The following is a 14,455-nucleotide window of genomic DNA, read 5'->3' on the forward strand; positions in this document are numbered from 1 at the left end:
ATCTGGTAAAATCACATAACATAAAATTTACTGTCTTTACTTTTTTTTTTTTTTTTTTTGTTAAGATGAGGTCTCATTCTGTTGCCCAGGCTGGAGTGCAGTGGTGCAATCGTAGCTTACTGCAGGCTCAAATTCCTAGATTTGAGCGATCCTCCCACTTCAGCCTCTTGAGTAGCTGGACTACAGATGCGCACCATGCCCAGCTAATTTTTTTTTTTTTTTTAGAGAGATAGAGTCTTGCTTTGCTGCCCAGGCTGGTCTTGAACTCCTGGCTTCAAGCAGTCCTCCCTCCTCAGCCTCCCAAAGGACTGGGATTACAAGTGAGCCACCATGCCTAGCCTTAACCATTTTTGATTGCTAAGTATATTCACATTCTTGTACAACCATGTATGATTCACTTGTCTTTGAATGTGAAGGGCTTTTTGTACTTTCGAGAATATGGAAAACCTTTAAACCTTAAAAATATACGTAATCCCATCATCTGAAAGTAACCAATAGCAGCTTTTATTAATTTATATTTAGTATATAGAAAAAATTTTTTTTTCTTTTTGTGAGACAGGGTCTTGCTTTGTCACCCAAGCTGGAGTGCAGCGGCACAACCACGGCTCACTGCAGCCTCAACCTCCCCAGGCTCAAGTGATTCTTCCAGCTCAGCCTCCCAAGTAGCTGGGACTATAGGCTACACCACCACGCCTGGCTACTTTTTTGCATTTTTTGTAGAGATGGTAAAATCACAAAACAATTTACTATCTTGTGGCCCAGGCTGGTCTTGAACTCCTGGGCTCAATTGATCCTTCTGCCTTGGGCTCCCAAAGTGTTGGAATTACAGGTATGAACCACCCCCACCCCCCTGGCCAATTTGTAAATTTTTTGTAGGGACAGTTTCCCTATGTTAGCCAGGCTAATCTTTAACTCCTGGCTTCAAGGATCCCACCTCAGCCTCACAAAGTGTTGGGATTACAGGCATGAGCCACCACACCTGGCTGAAAAGCTTAAAAAAAAAAAATTATATATATAGAGATACATATATATGTGTGTATATAAAATATAGACTATGTGTGTATACATATATAGACATATATATATACACACACATAATCCCATTGCCTAGAAATAACCATTGGCATTTTTAATTTTCTTCTGCTTATATATATATATATACACACACACGCGAGAGTGTGTTATTTTTGAGACATAGTCTCGCTCTGTCACCAGGCTGGAGACCAGTGGCACAATCTCGGCACACTGCAACCTCCACCTTCCAGGTTCAAGCGATTCTCCAGCTGGGACTGTAGGCGCGTGCCACTGCATCTGGCTGATTTTGTGTTTTTAGTAGAGAGAGGATTTCACCATGTTAGCCAGGCTGGGTCTCGAACTCCTGACCTCGGGTGATCCATCTGCTTTGGCCTCCAAAAGTGCTGGGATTACACACGTGAACCACCACGCCCTACCAGAGTTTATACATAGAAGAATTTGATCATTAAAACAAATAGTCCAATATGCTTACGTAATTAATGTTGCTTTTTTTTTTTTTCCGAATAAAGAAGAGCTGTAAGGCACATTCAGGATAACAGGAAGACCCAGCCAGAATCCCAGGCTGCCCTTCTCTGTACAGAGTACTACGTTTCCTGCCCCTGTCTCTGTCTCCCGTGTAAGCTTTTTGTAAGGGCCTTTGTATGAAGCTTTTGCTTGCTAGGCTACTAAATCAAAGCAGTGCTGTGTGATAGCCACCATTTTGTGATCGATTCTGCTCCTGATTGCCTGTTAGTTTTGTAAAATATTCCTCAAAAACTCTGTGGGGTTTCTTGTTTGCTTTGCTTTCTAGAAATAATTGAAAATTCTTAAAACTTTCACAGTTGCTCAAACGTAATTTCTGTCATCCTCAATTTAGAAATCAGTATGTTGCCCTTTCTCATCCTCTCTCCTCTCTCTCTCTCTCTCTCTCTCACACACACACACACACACACACACACACACTCTTTCTGAATTAGTTTGGACTGCCTGGGAAATGGTAAATTTTTCTGTGGCTGCATAGCAGGCATGTTTCTTAACACAATATAGGATAGTTTATTATATTTACAGTGTGTTTTGTTTCTAAAATTACTCAAAATTCCTGGAAGATGTGGGCTGTTTTCTGAAGGTCAAGGGCTTCCATTTCTAGTTAATTTCTGAGCTGCTCAGCATCTGTAGCTATATACACCTGCTCCAGTTTGTAAAAGTTATTTAAAACACAAACTCCAACCTTGGAGGTTTTGCTTACATCCCAAATCATATGATTTGTTTTCTTTTGTCAAGAAGAAGGAAGAGGCCTGTTAAAGTAAGGACAATGCCCAAAGTCAAAGTCCAGGGAAAGACTATTTCACACTTAAGAATCAAACCACATTTCTGTGTGACTTGGTGCCAATAGACATACTGTTGACCTGTCCTTTCATACTGCTTTTCCACCTTCACTTCTAGAAGTGCAGCCTCTCCCCCACTGCCAGTATGTCAGATATTTCAAGTGTTATTTATCACTTTCTTTCTTCTTTCTTACTGTTTGTTTTTCTTTTCTTTTTCTTTCTTTCTCTTTCTTTCTTCCTCTTTTTTCTTTCTTTCTTCTTTCTTTTTCTTTCTTTCTTTTTTTTTTGATGCAGTCTCGCTCTCTTACCCAGGCTGGAGTGCAGTGGTACGATCTCAGCTCACTGCAACCTCTGCCTCCCGGGTTCAAGCTATTCTTGTGTCTCAGCCTCCCAAGTAACTGGGATTCCAGGTGCGCACCACCGCTCTCAGCTAATGTTTTGTGTTTTTAGTAGAGACAGGGATTTGCCATGTTGCCCAGGCTGGTCTCGAACTCCTGGGCTCAGGCAATCCACCCACCTCAGCCTCCCAAAGTGCTAGGATTAGGGATGTGAGCTACTGTGCCTGGTCATTTATCACTCTTTCATTGAGATCATCAGGCCACATATTAAGCCCTTATAGTTATCAATCTCCACATCGGCTCTTAAGTTCTCCCATTTCTTCATGAATTAATTCTCCACAACTTTCATTAACTAGTTCAGATATTAGTTTCGCTAGTCCCATGTTAAACTGCTTGTGCCCAAAAGCAATCAAACTCGTCCAAAAAAATCCATTTAAAACAATATTAATAAAAATCTAATTTCGATAATAATCAATTTCCTCACAGTAAAAATCTTGGAAAATGCAGGGGAGGGGCTGCCACGTGAGAAGCTCCTGCAGCGGTGTTCTGACGACAGGCCCAGCCCACGCTCTGTTTCCTTAGGTGGCTTTTGTTTGCTGAGACTGCACAGCACTAAAGGGGAAACTTATTGCTGGGGAAAATGTAACATAAAACTAAACAGTGGGAAGGGACCTTGGACTGGCATCTGGTTCAGTAGTCTGTCTCCGTCTAGGATCATACCTGACCATCCTAGATGGTAATTTCCAAAATCTGCTGGAGAAGATTCCACGAGTTTCTTTAGAAGGGAATCAGTAAACAACAACAGCAAAAATAAGTAATAACAGACTATGCGCCAATGTCAGATTATATAAGAGATCCCATTTAGATGGATACTCAATTTTCCATGATGTAGTTATTACGCATTGCATGGCTGTACCAAAATATCTCATGTACCCTGTAAATATATACGCCTACTACATACCCACAGAAACTAAAAAATAATTTTAAAAGATGCCATTTAAAGGGACCATATCGACAGCCTGCAGTGTTTCTTTTTAGTAAGACATTTCTTTTTTTTTTTTTTTTGAGACGGAGTCTGGCTCTGTTGCCCAGGCTGCAGTGCAGTGGCCGGATCTCAGCTCACTGCAAGCCCCGCCTCCCGGGTTCACGCCATTCTCCTGCCTCAGCCTCCCGAGTAGCTGGGAGTACAGGCGCCCGCCACCTCGCCCGGCTAAATTTTTTTTTGTATTTTAGTAGAGACGGGGTTTCACCGTGTTAGCCAGGATGGTCTCGATCTCCTGAACTCGTGATCCGCCCGTCTCGGCCTCCCAAAGTGCTGGGATTACAGGCTTGAGCCACCGCGCCCGGCCCTTAGTAAGACATTTCTTAATGGAACACTATCCCTACTAAAATTTTCTTCAAGGCTTATGTAAAAGATATCCTAAATAACACAATCTAGAAAGCATGTCATAATGTACTCCAATGTGCAGTGGGCCTTTAGAAGTGTAAAAATTCCTTATGGTTAAGGTGAAAGTCTGACTTTTAAGAAACTGTAGAACTGGAATTTACTGATTCTGAAGAAAGATTGAACATGATGCACGTCAGTTGTTGCTTAACACCACCAGAGGGCACTCTTCACTTGCTCTCTGAAACAATTTTATTTTACATCCCCTCATAGCTATAATACTCATTTGAGTATCTGAATATCCATATGATTGATAAACTTACCTAGGAAATTTTCTGACTGAAAAAAAATGTGTAATTATAAGTAATGCCTTTTGAGCTCTTATGCAGAAGACGGGCTGTCAACACAGTTCACAATACTGAAGAGATAATCAGATACTGGTAACTCGTCTAGAAAAAAGTGTTTCTGAAAGTCTTCTTGTAATAAGAAACCACAGGACTGTAAACATTCAGTTACATTAAATAATCTACTGCATTATTATCCCATACATTTCTCCCCCACCTTTCAAGCTATGAGCAATATAAAGCTTCTCCCAAGCATGGTGGCTCACACCTGAAATCCCAGTGCTTTGGAGGCCAACCTGGAGGGATCACTTGAGGCCAGGAGTTCAAGACCAGCCTGATGAACATAGTGAGACCCTGTGATATGGTTTGGCTGTTCCCCACCCAAATCTCATCTTGAATTGTAGCTCTTATAATTCCCAGGTGTTGTGGGAGGGACCCCGTGGGAGATAATTGAATCGTGGAGCTGGGTCTTTCCCATGCTATTCTCGTGATAGTGAATAATTCTCACGAAAGCTGATCATTTCATAAAGGGGAGTTTCCATGCACGAGCTCCCTTCTCTTGTCTGCCACCATGTGAGACATGCCTTTCACCTTCCACCATGATCGTGAGGCCTCCCCAACCATGTGGAACTGTGAGTCCATTAAACCTCTCTCTTGTGTAAAATTGTCCAGTCTCAGGTATGTCTTTATCAACAGCATGAAAACGGACTAATACAGCCTGATTCTACAAAACCTTAGCTGGGCGTGGTAGTTTGTGTCAGTAATTCCAGCTGCTTGGAAGGCTGAGGCAGGAGGATTGCTTGAGACCAGGAGTTTGATGCTGTAGTGGCTATGATCACACCACTGCACTCCAGCCTGGGAGACACAGTGAGACTGTCCAAAAAAAAGAAAAAAGAAAGAAAGAAATGCAAGACTTCTTCACTGGGATTTTATTACTGAAAACTTTGATGTTCCTCTTCTCACTCAGACATCTTAATAGGGCTGTCCATACTTCCATTATTTGAGAAGAAACAGTATCTTGTCAAAATGCTGATATCACACCCAGGTATTCTAAGTATTGGATTTAAATGTGTGCCTCTAGAAACAAGGAAAAATTAGATACAAGTTCTGAAAGAATTTTCAGGTATAATTTAATGAAGAAATATGTCTTTTACCTTCGGCTTCCATTTATGTGTCACTGATTAATGTAATAATAGCTTTTACTTTTATAGTGCTTTATAGGTGACATGGTGTTTTAAAATTTAATTCTCACAAAACCCTCCTAAGGTTAAGATGGCACATGTCAATATTCCTATATTACCGCTGGGTTCAGGGAAATTACATTAACTACTTGGGCACAACCAGGCTTGGAGCTAGCTAGACAAGACACCTCAGAATTCTGATTTGAATCATTCTCTTCTTTTAGTCACCAGAACCAGGCAGTAAGTTTCCTTCCGACTCTTTAGAAAGATCCAGGAAGACAAGGAAGTGAGTAGGAGAGTTGAAAGGATCAAAATCACACACCAATGCGATTGCCCACATTTGCTTCTGTCTGAATGTTTCCATCCATGCCACCCATTTCTACTAGTCATTCTCCAAAGCCACTCTCATCTCATCCTGCTACCCTGTGTTTCTCTGGTTTTGTTTGTTGGTTTTTTGGTTTTTGTTTCGAGACAGAATCTCACTCTGTCGCCGGGCTGGAGTGCGGTGGCGTGATCTTGGCTCACTGCAACCTCTGCCTCCCGGGTTCAAGCGATTCTCCTGCCTCAGCCTCCCGAATAGCTGGGATTACAGACACATGCCGCCACGCCCAGCTAATTTTTGTATTTCTAGTAGAGACGGGGTTTCACCATGTTGCCCAGGATGGTCTCGGTCTCCTGACCTCAGGTGATCCACCTGCCTTGGCCTCCCAAAGTGCTGGGATTACAGGAGTGAGCCATCGCACCTGGCCTTTTTTTTTTTTGAGACAGAGTTTTGCTTTTGTTTCCCAGGCTGGAGTGCAATGGCACAATCTTAGCTCACTGCTGCAACCTCCGCCTCCCGGGTTCGAGCAATTCTTCTGCCTCAGTCTCCTGAGTACCCGGGATTACAGGCGCGCACCATGCCTGGCTAATTTTTGTATTTTTAGTACAGGCGGGGTTTCACCATGTTGACCAGGCTGGTCTGGAACTCCCGATTCAAGTGATCCACCTGCTGCGGCCTCCCAAAGTGCTGGGATTACAGGCGTGAGCCACTGCGCCCGGCCGTGTTTCTTACAGCGGGAAGCAAGGTTATGAATGCACTAGCCTGCAAAGTCTGGACCTGCCAGGAGTTCCACCCAATCTTGGCATGCTTGTGCAAGGAAGTTCCTGGACCTCACCCCAGACCAGTTTCTCAAAGTTCCCATCCATATGAAGCACCTGGGGAGCTTTTAAGACTCCCGATGCCCAGATGAATGGCATTTGAATCTTTTATCCCAATGTGCAGCCCGGGCTAAACCCACTGTCCCGGGTATATTGTGTCAGTATCTGTGAGGGTGGGCTCTTGGAGCTAGACTTTTAACTGGTTCCCTGAGTGACTCTTTTATAAAAAGTCTGAAAGCTGGCCAGGAGCCAATAAATACAAGCTGCTTTTCATTGGACTGTGAACAAGAATACTTGGGTTCTAGTTTTTCTTGGGTTCCATTTTCCTGCCTGTGTTTTTCATCTGCCCAATGGGTGCAGGAGGTAGACTCAAATGATCAGACCTCAAAGTGATCAAGAGGATCTCAAAATGCGGTTCCCTTAACAGTGGCATCAGCATCCTGCCCTGGCAACACGGCAAAACTTCGTCTCTACAAAAAATACAAAAATTAGCGAGGCGTGGTGGTGCGTGCCTGTAGTTCCAGCTTCTTGGGAGGCTGAGGCGGTAGGATCACTTGAAGCCAGGAGATCAAGGCTGCAGTGAGCTGTGATAGTGCCACCACACTCCAGCCTGGACAACAGAGGGAGGCTCTGTCTCCAAAAAAAAAAGACAGTTATCCTCAACATAACATTTTTGGATCAAGAGGTGACCAATAATCGCAGACATCTGAGTGCCAGCAAGGGTCCGAGGGGGTTCAGAACTTCCTGGTCCTTGGTCAGGTCACAATGCTCCTGTAAACCTTTACCGAAGTAGTTGGTTTGTTTTTTTAAAAGTATATATATACTTCCCCTTTAATCCCAGAGCTGGTTTCAAAAGCTACATGATTGCTGTTTTTCTGTTTTATCTCAGTTCTCTAAAATTATCCTAGGCTGCGTGCAGGAATGGGTACAGGCCCTTTAAACAAATGGAGTTAGTTGTGTTAGTTCTTTTCCTGCTTCACTGTTACACCAGTGCTATCCATCCACTGGCTGCCTCAGAGAGGTCTCTGCAGCGCCCTCTCTCTGCCTAGTGCTTTCTGGAGCCACTTGTCTAAGTTGGAATTGGCTCTTCTCCCTGCCCCAGGCAAACAGGTCCAGGGAGATTGCAGCTGTGAGTGTGGGCCGCTCAGGCCTCCAGCCGTTTCTGCTATAAGCAGAAGGAGCCCTGGTAATAATCCCTTGCCCTGTCTGTCCTGTGGGTCCTGGCACTGACCTTTACAAGGCTCTTTACAAGGACTGTGGCTGCCAAGATTCCAGAAGGCTTAAAGATTCAATTTGACAAAGGAAAAAGGGAAAGAGGAGGACAAACATGTACTGGGTGCGAGCTATGTGTTAGGAAAGGTTCGAGTGCATATGTGAGGACACAGTGGCTCTGAACGCTTCACAGCGTTGCGTAAGATCACACTGTCAGAGCCAGTGCTCAGAACTGCTTCTGTCCAACCTCCAAGCCACATCCAGGGCAGGACTCTGCCTCCTTTTTCAGGCCTATGCTTTTCAGCTGCTTCCATCTATGAGGGAAGTGGAGGCAAACAATGTCGATAAGAAATCAGTTTGGGACAAAATATGCTAGGACCCCATTTTTTCACAGGAATTGGTAGCTAATTTTAAAGGCCAATGTCAGATTTTAATTTTTCTTTTTTTCTAAGAAAATGCCCACCTATATAAATACATGTACAAAAAATAGAAAGTCTTACATTTTTCTATTTTAGTATGAAAACTCCTTGATAACCTAAGGAAAGGAGCTGGGAACCAGATATGCTGGTGTCTGCACACTCAACCTCCAGGAGCACTGGAGAGAAAGAGGGCCGCAGACGGGCGGGGCCTCAGTCTCAGAGGTCCGGGAGGAAGTCCCGGCTTTGTGACTTGCTGAATTGTCTTGGTAAATTCAATCTATTTGAGCTTCAGTTTCCTCCTCTGCAAAGTGGTGATCATAACTACCTTGCACAATCGTTGTGAAAATACTAAATCATATATTTTAAATGCAGTCTCTGGTAGATAATAGGCACTCAATACATGCTGTTCTCACTATCTCCCATTACACCTAATTGTTCTTACTAACAAAACATATCAGCCCTAATACGAAAAGTTAGAAGGGATCAGGTGAGAACAACAAAAGTAGTGCGAAGCATATTAAAAAAAAAATAGGTCCCCAAGACAACAGAAGTGGTTCTTTTTTTCTTTTTATGAGATAGGGTCTCATTCCATTGCCCAGAGAGCACTGGACTACAGTGACATGATCTCAACTCACTGCAAGCTCCGCCTCCCAGGCTCAAGTAATCCTCCCACCCAAGCCTCCCAAGTAGCTGGGATTATAGGCATGCACTACCATGCCTGGTTCATTTTTGTATTTTTTTGTAGAGACAGAGTTTCGCCATGTTGGCCAGGCTGGTCTTGAACTCCTGGGCTCGAGGGATCTCCCTGCCTCAGCCTCCCAAAGTGCTGGGATTACAGGCATGAGCCACCGCGCCCGGCCTACAGAAGCAATTTTAAGAGACGTAATGTCATAGCAGATGAGTGAATTATAGTTCTGTTTTCAGCACAGTGTAGCTGGCCCCCTGGGAGGTTGAACCTGAGGTTTGTTCCCTGAGATCCTTCTGAGGTCTTGCCTCAGCCAGTCTCTACACAAATGAAATAATTATAATGTAGTCACCAACAGTTGTGAACAGCTCAGTATGCTTTCCTCATTTGCAGATAAATATCAAGAATTAAATGGCTATCATCACTTCCCCATCCAAGGTCCCTTCTTATAAGAGCTGTTTTACAGTCGTGGGACCTCCACGGACTTGGACGTGAGATAGTTTAGCCCAGTTCGAACCACTTTTGGTTCTGTTGGCCTGCCAATCAAGGAGTCAGAAGGTAAAATCCCGAGTCAAAGTGCTATGTCCTTCTGGGAGCAGGCCCCGTGCACTGGCCCAGCAATGATAAGCACCGTGGCATTTAACAGGCAGCTGGGACGAGCGAATAGGCGAAGAAAATCAGAAAAGACATAACTAAAAGTGGGAGAGGTGTGAATTTTCTCATGACAGGATGAAGAAAGAAAGCTGGGAGAACTTGGAAGTCAGTGGAATATATTTGTCCTCAGTGAATAGCAAGAAAATATTAACATAGTGTTTAACATCCAGGATCCAGCTGGGCACGGTGGCTCACACCTGTAATCTTAGTACTTTGGGAGGCCAAGGTGGGCAGATTGCTTGAGTTCAGGAGTTCGAGACCAGCCTGGGGAACACGGTGAGACCCCAACTCAACAAAAATTACAAAAATTAGCCAGGCATAGTGGCACACGCCTCTAGTCCCAGCTTCTCGGGAGGCCGAGGTGGGAGGATCACTGGACCCTGGCAGGTCGAGGCTACAGTGAGCTGAGATTGCACCACTGCACTCCAGCCTGGGCAACAGAGCAAGAACCTGTCTTAAAAACAAGCAAACAAACCAAATACAAAAAGCACAAAACAAAATCCAAGACCCAGTGGTACAGCAACCAAGAGGACACTGCTATGGATGACACTGGAACTGTGAACATGGCCCAAAACTGGAATGAGAACAAGGCCTAAGCATAGAGTAGAAGTAGAGTAAATAGAAAATAAGTCGGTTTCTCAGAGTTGAAGACACAGCCTGAGAAGCATAGTGAGATCTCATCTCTACCAAAAAAAAAAAAAAAAAAATTAGCCAGGCATGCTGGTGTGCACTTGTGGTCCCAGCTATTGGAGAAGCTGATCTGGGAGGATCACTTGAATCCAGGAGTTCAAAGCTGCAGTGAGCTGTGATCACGCCACTGCACTCCAGTCTGGACAACAGAGCAAGAACCTGTCTCCAAAAAAAAAAAAAGAACCAGAGTTGTAAGCAGAACTAGGAAAGTGAACAGACCACATATGTTTGGGACCTGCCAACGTGACCTTGGGTTAATCACTTACCACCTTCTCTGTACCCACCTTCTCTCCCTTCTAAAAAGGGGACACAGGGCCTGCCCTCCCACATTGACAGTACTGTTGAGGGTTCAAATAGGTAAGTGAAACAGCGTTGCTAGATTCAACAATGATATGAAGAGACACTGAGACCTGAGCAAACGTCCCTGCTGTGGCTGCCATACAACCACCCATACTGTGTGCATAAGCCACAGAGAGCAGCAAAGGAAGGAAGAGCAGATCCTCAGAGGTGTGGGAGTTTACCCTGGGGGCACCGCTGGATGAGAAATGCGGGCATTTTGGGTAGAGGTGGGCTCCTGTGTGATGAGTTCAGGGGATGGAGAAGTCACCGCCTTGGCTGGGTGCAGGCGATCGGGTATGGGAAGGGCCTTGGTGGTCATGCGGGGTGTGTGGCCTTTTCTCTGCAGGAAAGGAAGCTCCATCGGAAGGTTTTCAATTCTGTTGGCAAATTTTCAGATTATTCCAATAGCAGCACAAAGGTCGACTGGAAAATGCAAGGCCAGAGGTGGAGAAACAAGGTGGGGTTCTATTGCAGGAACCAGGGGAGAGCCACAGGGGCTAGAAACAGAGGCGCTTAGAGAATGATGACATTTGTCATTCTGCTTGAAAACAATAAATAACTCATTACATGTTAACATGAAGAACACTTTTCTATTTATAAAATTTATAAAATTACTATTTTATAAAACAAAAAAAGTATACAGTGGCATTGTTTTGTGCTTTTGCAATTCTTTTAGAGGTGTGGCTCCATAGAAGAGCTGGATTTTCACATCTGCCCTGCATTCAGTGGATTGTAGCCTATTGTTTTGGTTGAAGTATATGAAGAAAATCTAGTCTCACACAGATTTTGGAAAAGGTAGGAGAACAGAGTAAGTACTTTAATAATCTTGAGATAATTGTGGATTTTTTTTTTTTTTTTGGGACAGAGTCTTGCTCTGTCACCCAGGCTGGAGTTCTGTGGCATGATCTCTGCTCACTGCAGCTTCCGCCTCCTGGGTTCCAGCAATTCTCCTGAGTAGCTGGGATTGTAGGTGCGCACCACCACACCTGGCTAATTTTTGTTCTTTTAGTAGAGATGTGGTTTTGCCATGTTGCCCGTGCTGGTCTTGAATTCCTGGCCTTAAGTGATCCACCCACCTTGGCCTCCCCAAAGTGTTGGGATTACAGGCATGAGCCACCACGCCCAGCCAACTGAGGCTATTCTTGATGCTACAAGAAACTCTATACTTAATAGTTTCTTTTTTCTTTTTTTTTAAGGTCAAGTGAAGCAGTGGGAGTGGAAAAGGAACAATCTTTCGTAAAGGTTGTTTGCAGTGTGGAGTCTGAAACCCTATTAATGGCAGTTTTGTGCTGCTGCACTGGTCTAGCTTGTGCTTGGAATAGATCTTATATCCATGTGTGTGACTTTATAACATCATGTGTTGATCACTTAAAAAATACTGGCTCACTTATGCAGATCTTTCAAATGTTAACACATTTCAGAATAAAAGATCCAAAATTCACTCATTTATTATCATTCATTCATTCATTCATTCATGGGGGGTGCAAGGAACGAGGAAAAGAAAAAACCTTAACTAGAAAAATCTTTATGTATTAGGAAGCTGGTAAACTCACAGTGACGTCTTCAACTTGGAAATCTGTATCTTCAGCCCAGATCCCTTCACTGAGTTTCAGGCTGACTTACCCAATTGCCTGCTTGACATCTCTTCATTATTCTCAAGGCCCCTCAAACTTACCATGAAGAAAACATACTCAGGCTTTGCATTCAAACCTGGTGCTCTGCCATGTTCCTGGCCAGAGAATCACCAGCAGTAACTTCAGCCAGAAATCTCTGACACGCCTCCCTCACTCACCACCACTTCTGTTCCCACGAATAGCCAAGTCCTGTCAGCTTTATCTTCTGGTGGGCTGTAGCCATGTCTGTCCACAGAAAACCCCCAAGTGGACATCAGTGGAGACTCCCCAGCTCTTACAGCACAGTCTTAGGTAAGGGGAAGCTGGTCAAAAGCTGGCTCAGCACAAAGTTCAGGGCTGGAAACCCGGACATCAGGCCTCGATGCCATGGCCCGTTGAGTGACAGAATTAATTTCTTTCATGGTATAAGATGCTCCTTCCATTTGGGCCTATCCTTGAGGCCAACTAGGGTGAGTGTGTTAGATGCCAAGGGCTTGCTACTCAAGGTCAAAAGATGGGCTGTCAAGTTTCCATTCCAATACCTAGGACAGCTTATGGGAGAAAACGTGGGTTTCTTAAGACTGTCCCCCTCGTCCACCACAGAACAGACCCCGGGAGGTTTTCTGACTCCTTCATGTGACTCCTCTTATTGTCGAATCTTAGGAAGCTAGAAGGGAGTGAATGTTTAGACGCAGTGGATAAAAGCCTGAAGTCCACCAAGTCCCGTCAGTAACACTCTGAAGGCTTCTTCATTGCTGCATCTAGTCAACACTGTCTACGCTGCCTTCTGGCCATTTTTCTTTTTTCACAGTCAAAGCAGCCAGGATGGCAGGACCTTTGAAGTTAGGCATGACCTACCTGTGAGCACTGCCCCTGCTGGTCCGCTCAGAATACAGTGGCCTGCACCAGGGCAGTCGCCACAACCTCAGCCTTCGGGCACAGCATTCGAACAAGCTAGATACATGGAAGAGGGATGAAATAAAAAATACACACATTTTTCTAAGTAAGAAATTTATTTGATCAAGTGGCAATATATGAAGATATTTTAAACTATAAGGCTGTATCCAGACAAAAAGCATCTTTATTATAAAGTAAGTGTTATCAATTTAAATGGCACCTAAAATCAAAGAATGAGTTTCCTATAAAGGTCTGTATAAAGCTTTCATAAAATCCTCATGTATTTTAAAACTAGGTTGCAAGTGTAACAGAAAAACCTATAAACAGTACTTAAAAGCAGATTTCTTAAAATTTATAATACCTACAGTGTGTCACTATAGACAGTATTCGGGGGGCTCTGTGACAATCAAACATGGCTGCCGTGAGTAAGGGAGCATGTCCCCTGAGGAGCAGAACTGAAGTGGTGAATACGCCTCAGCCTCGAGCTCCCCGCACAGCATCCTACCATTCCAAATTCTTGGGACTTTGAATTGAGAATTACTAAAAGAGGTGGTGGGAAACCAGGATTGGAAAGAGGGAAGGGAGAGGAAACCAAGGCATGCCAGGATCAAAGATATCTATAAAGCAGCTTTATAAATGACCAAGAAAATGGGTTTCTAAAACTCACAAAATGGTGAGACCTTGGGGCTGCAACATGGCATCTGAGAAGAGGATGATACCACGCCCTGCTGGGAGGGGCTGACCTGCATGCCAGGTGCTTGGCTTGGAGCCACCGCACGCAACAGCATGAAACTTCCTCTGCAGTGCCAAGTCATTACCTGGAAACACTGGGGACAGGTCAGTGTGTAGGTTATACCAGCTTTCCCCAAAGATTTTTCCAGCAACCAAGTGACTCTGTCTTTGGGGCTGTGATGGGAGCTGACATGGAGGAATCTGCAGCTCCAGGTTCTAACATCAAGAGAGCTTCAGACAAGTGAGAACACCAGATATAAAGAGGGTGACATACACACACTGTTCGCAGCAAAACGCAAAGGTGTCCAATGATTAAAATGAAATTGAGTGATAGGGAGAAATGGAGAAGATTCCAGAGAGCCAGGGATGATAACTAAAAATAATTATATAGCACCCATTATTACTAATTTATTTTAGCATCACTGTAGATTTATATAGTGTCTATGCTATTAGTTTAGTAAATATAAATATTTATGAGGGATTTCAAA

This window comes from Papio anubis, chromosome 6 (genome assembly GCF_008728515.1).
Source record: "Papio anubis isolate 15944 chromosome 6, Panubis1.0, whole genome shotgun sequence".
Lineage (NCBI taxonomy): Eukaryota > Metazoa > Chordata > Mammalia > Primates > Cercopithecidae > Papio > Papio anubis.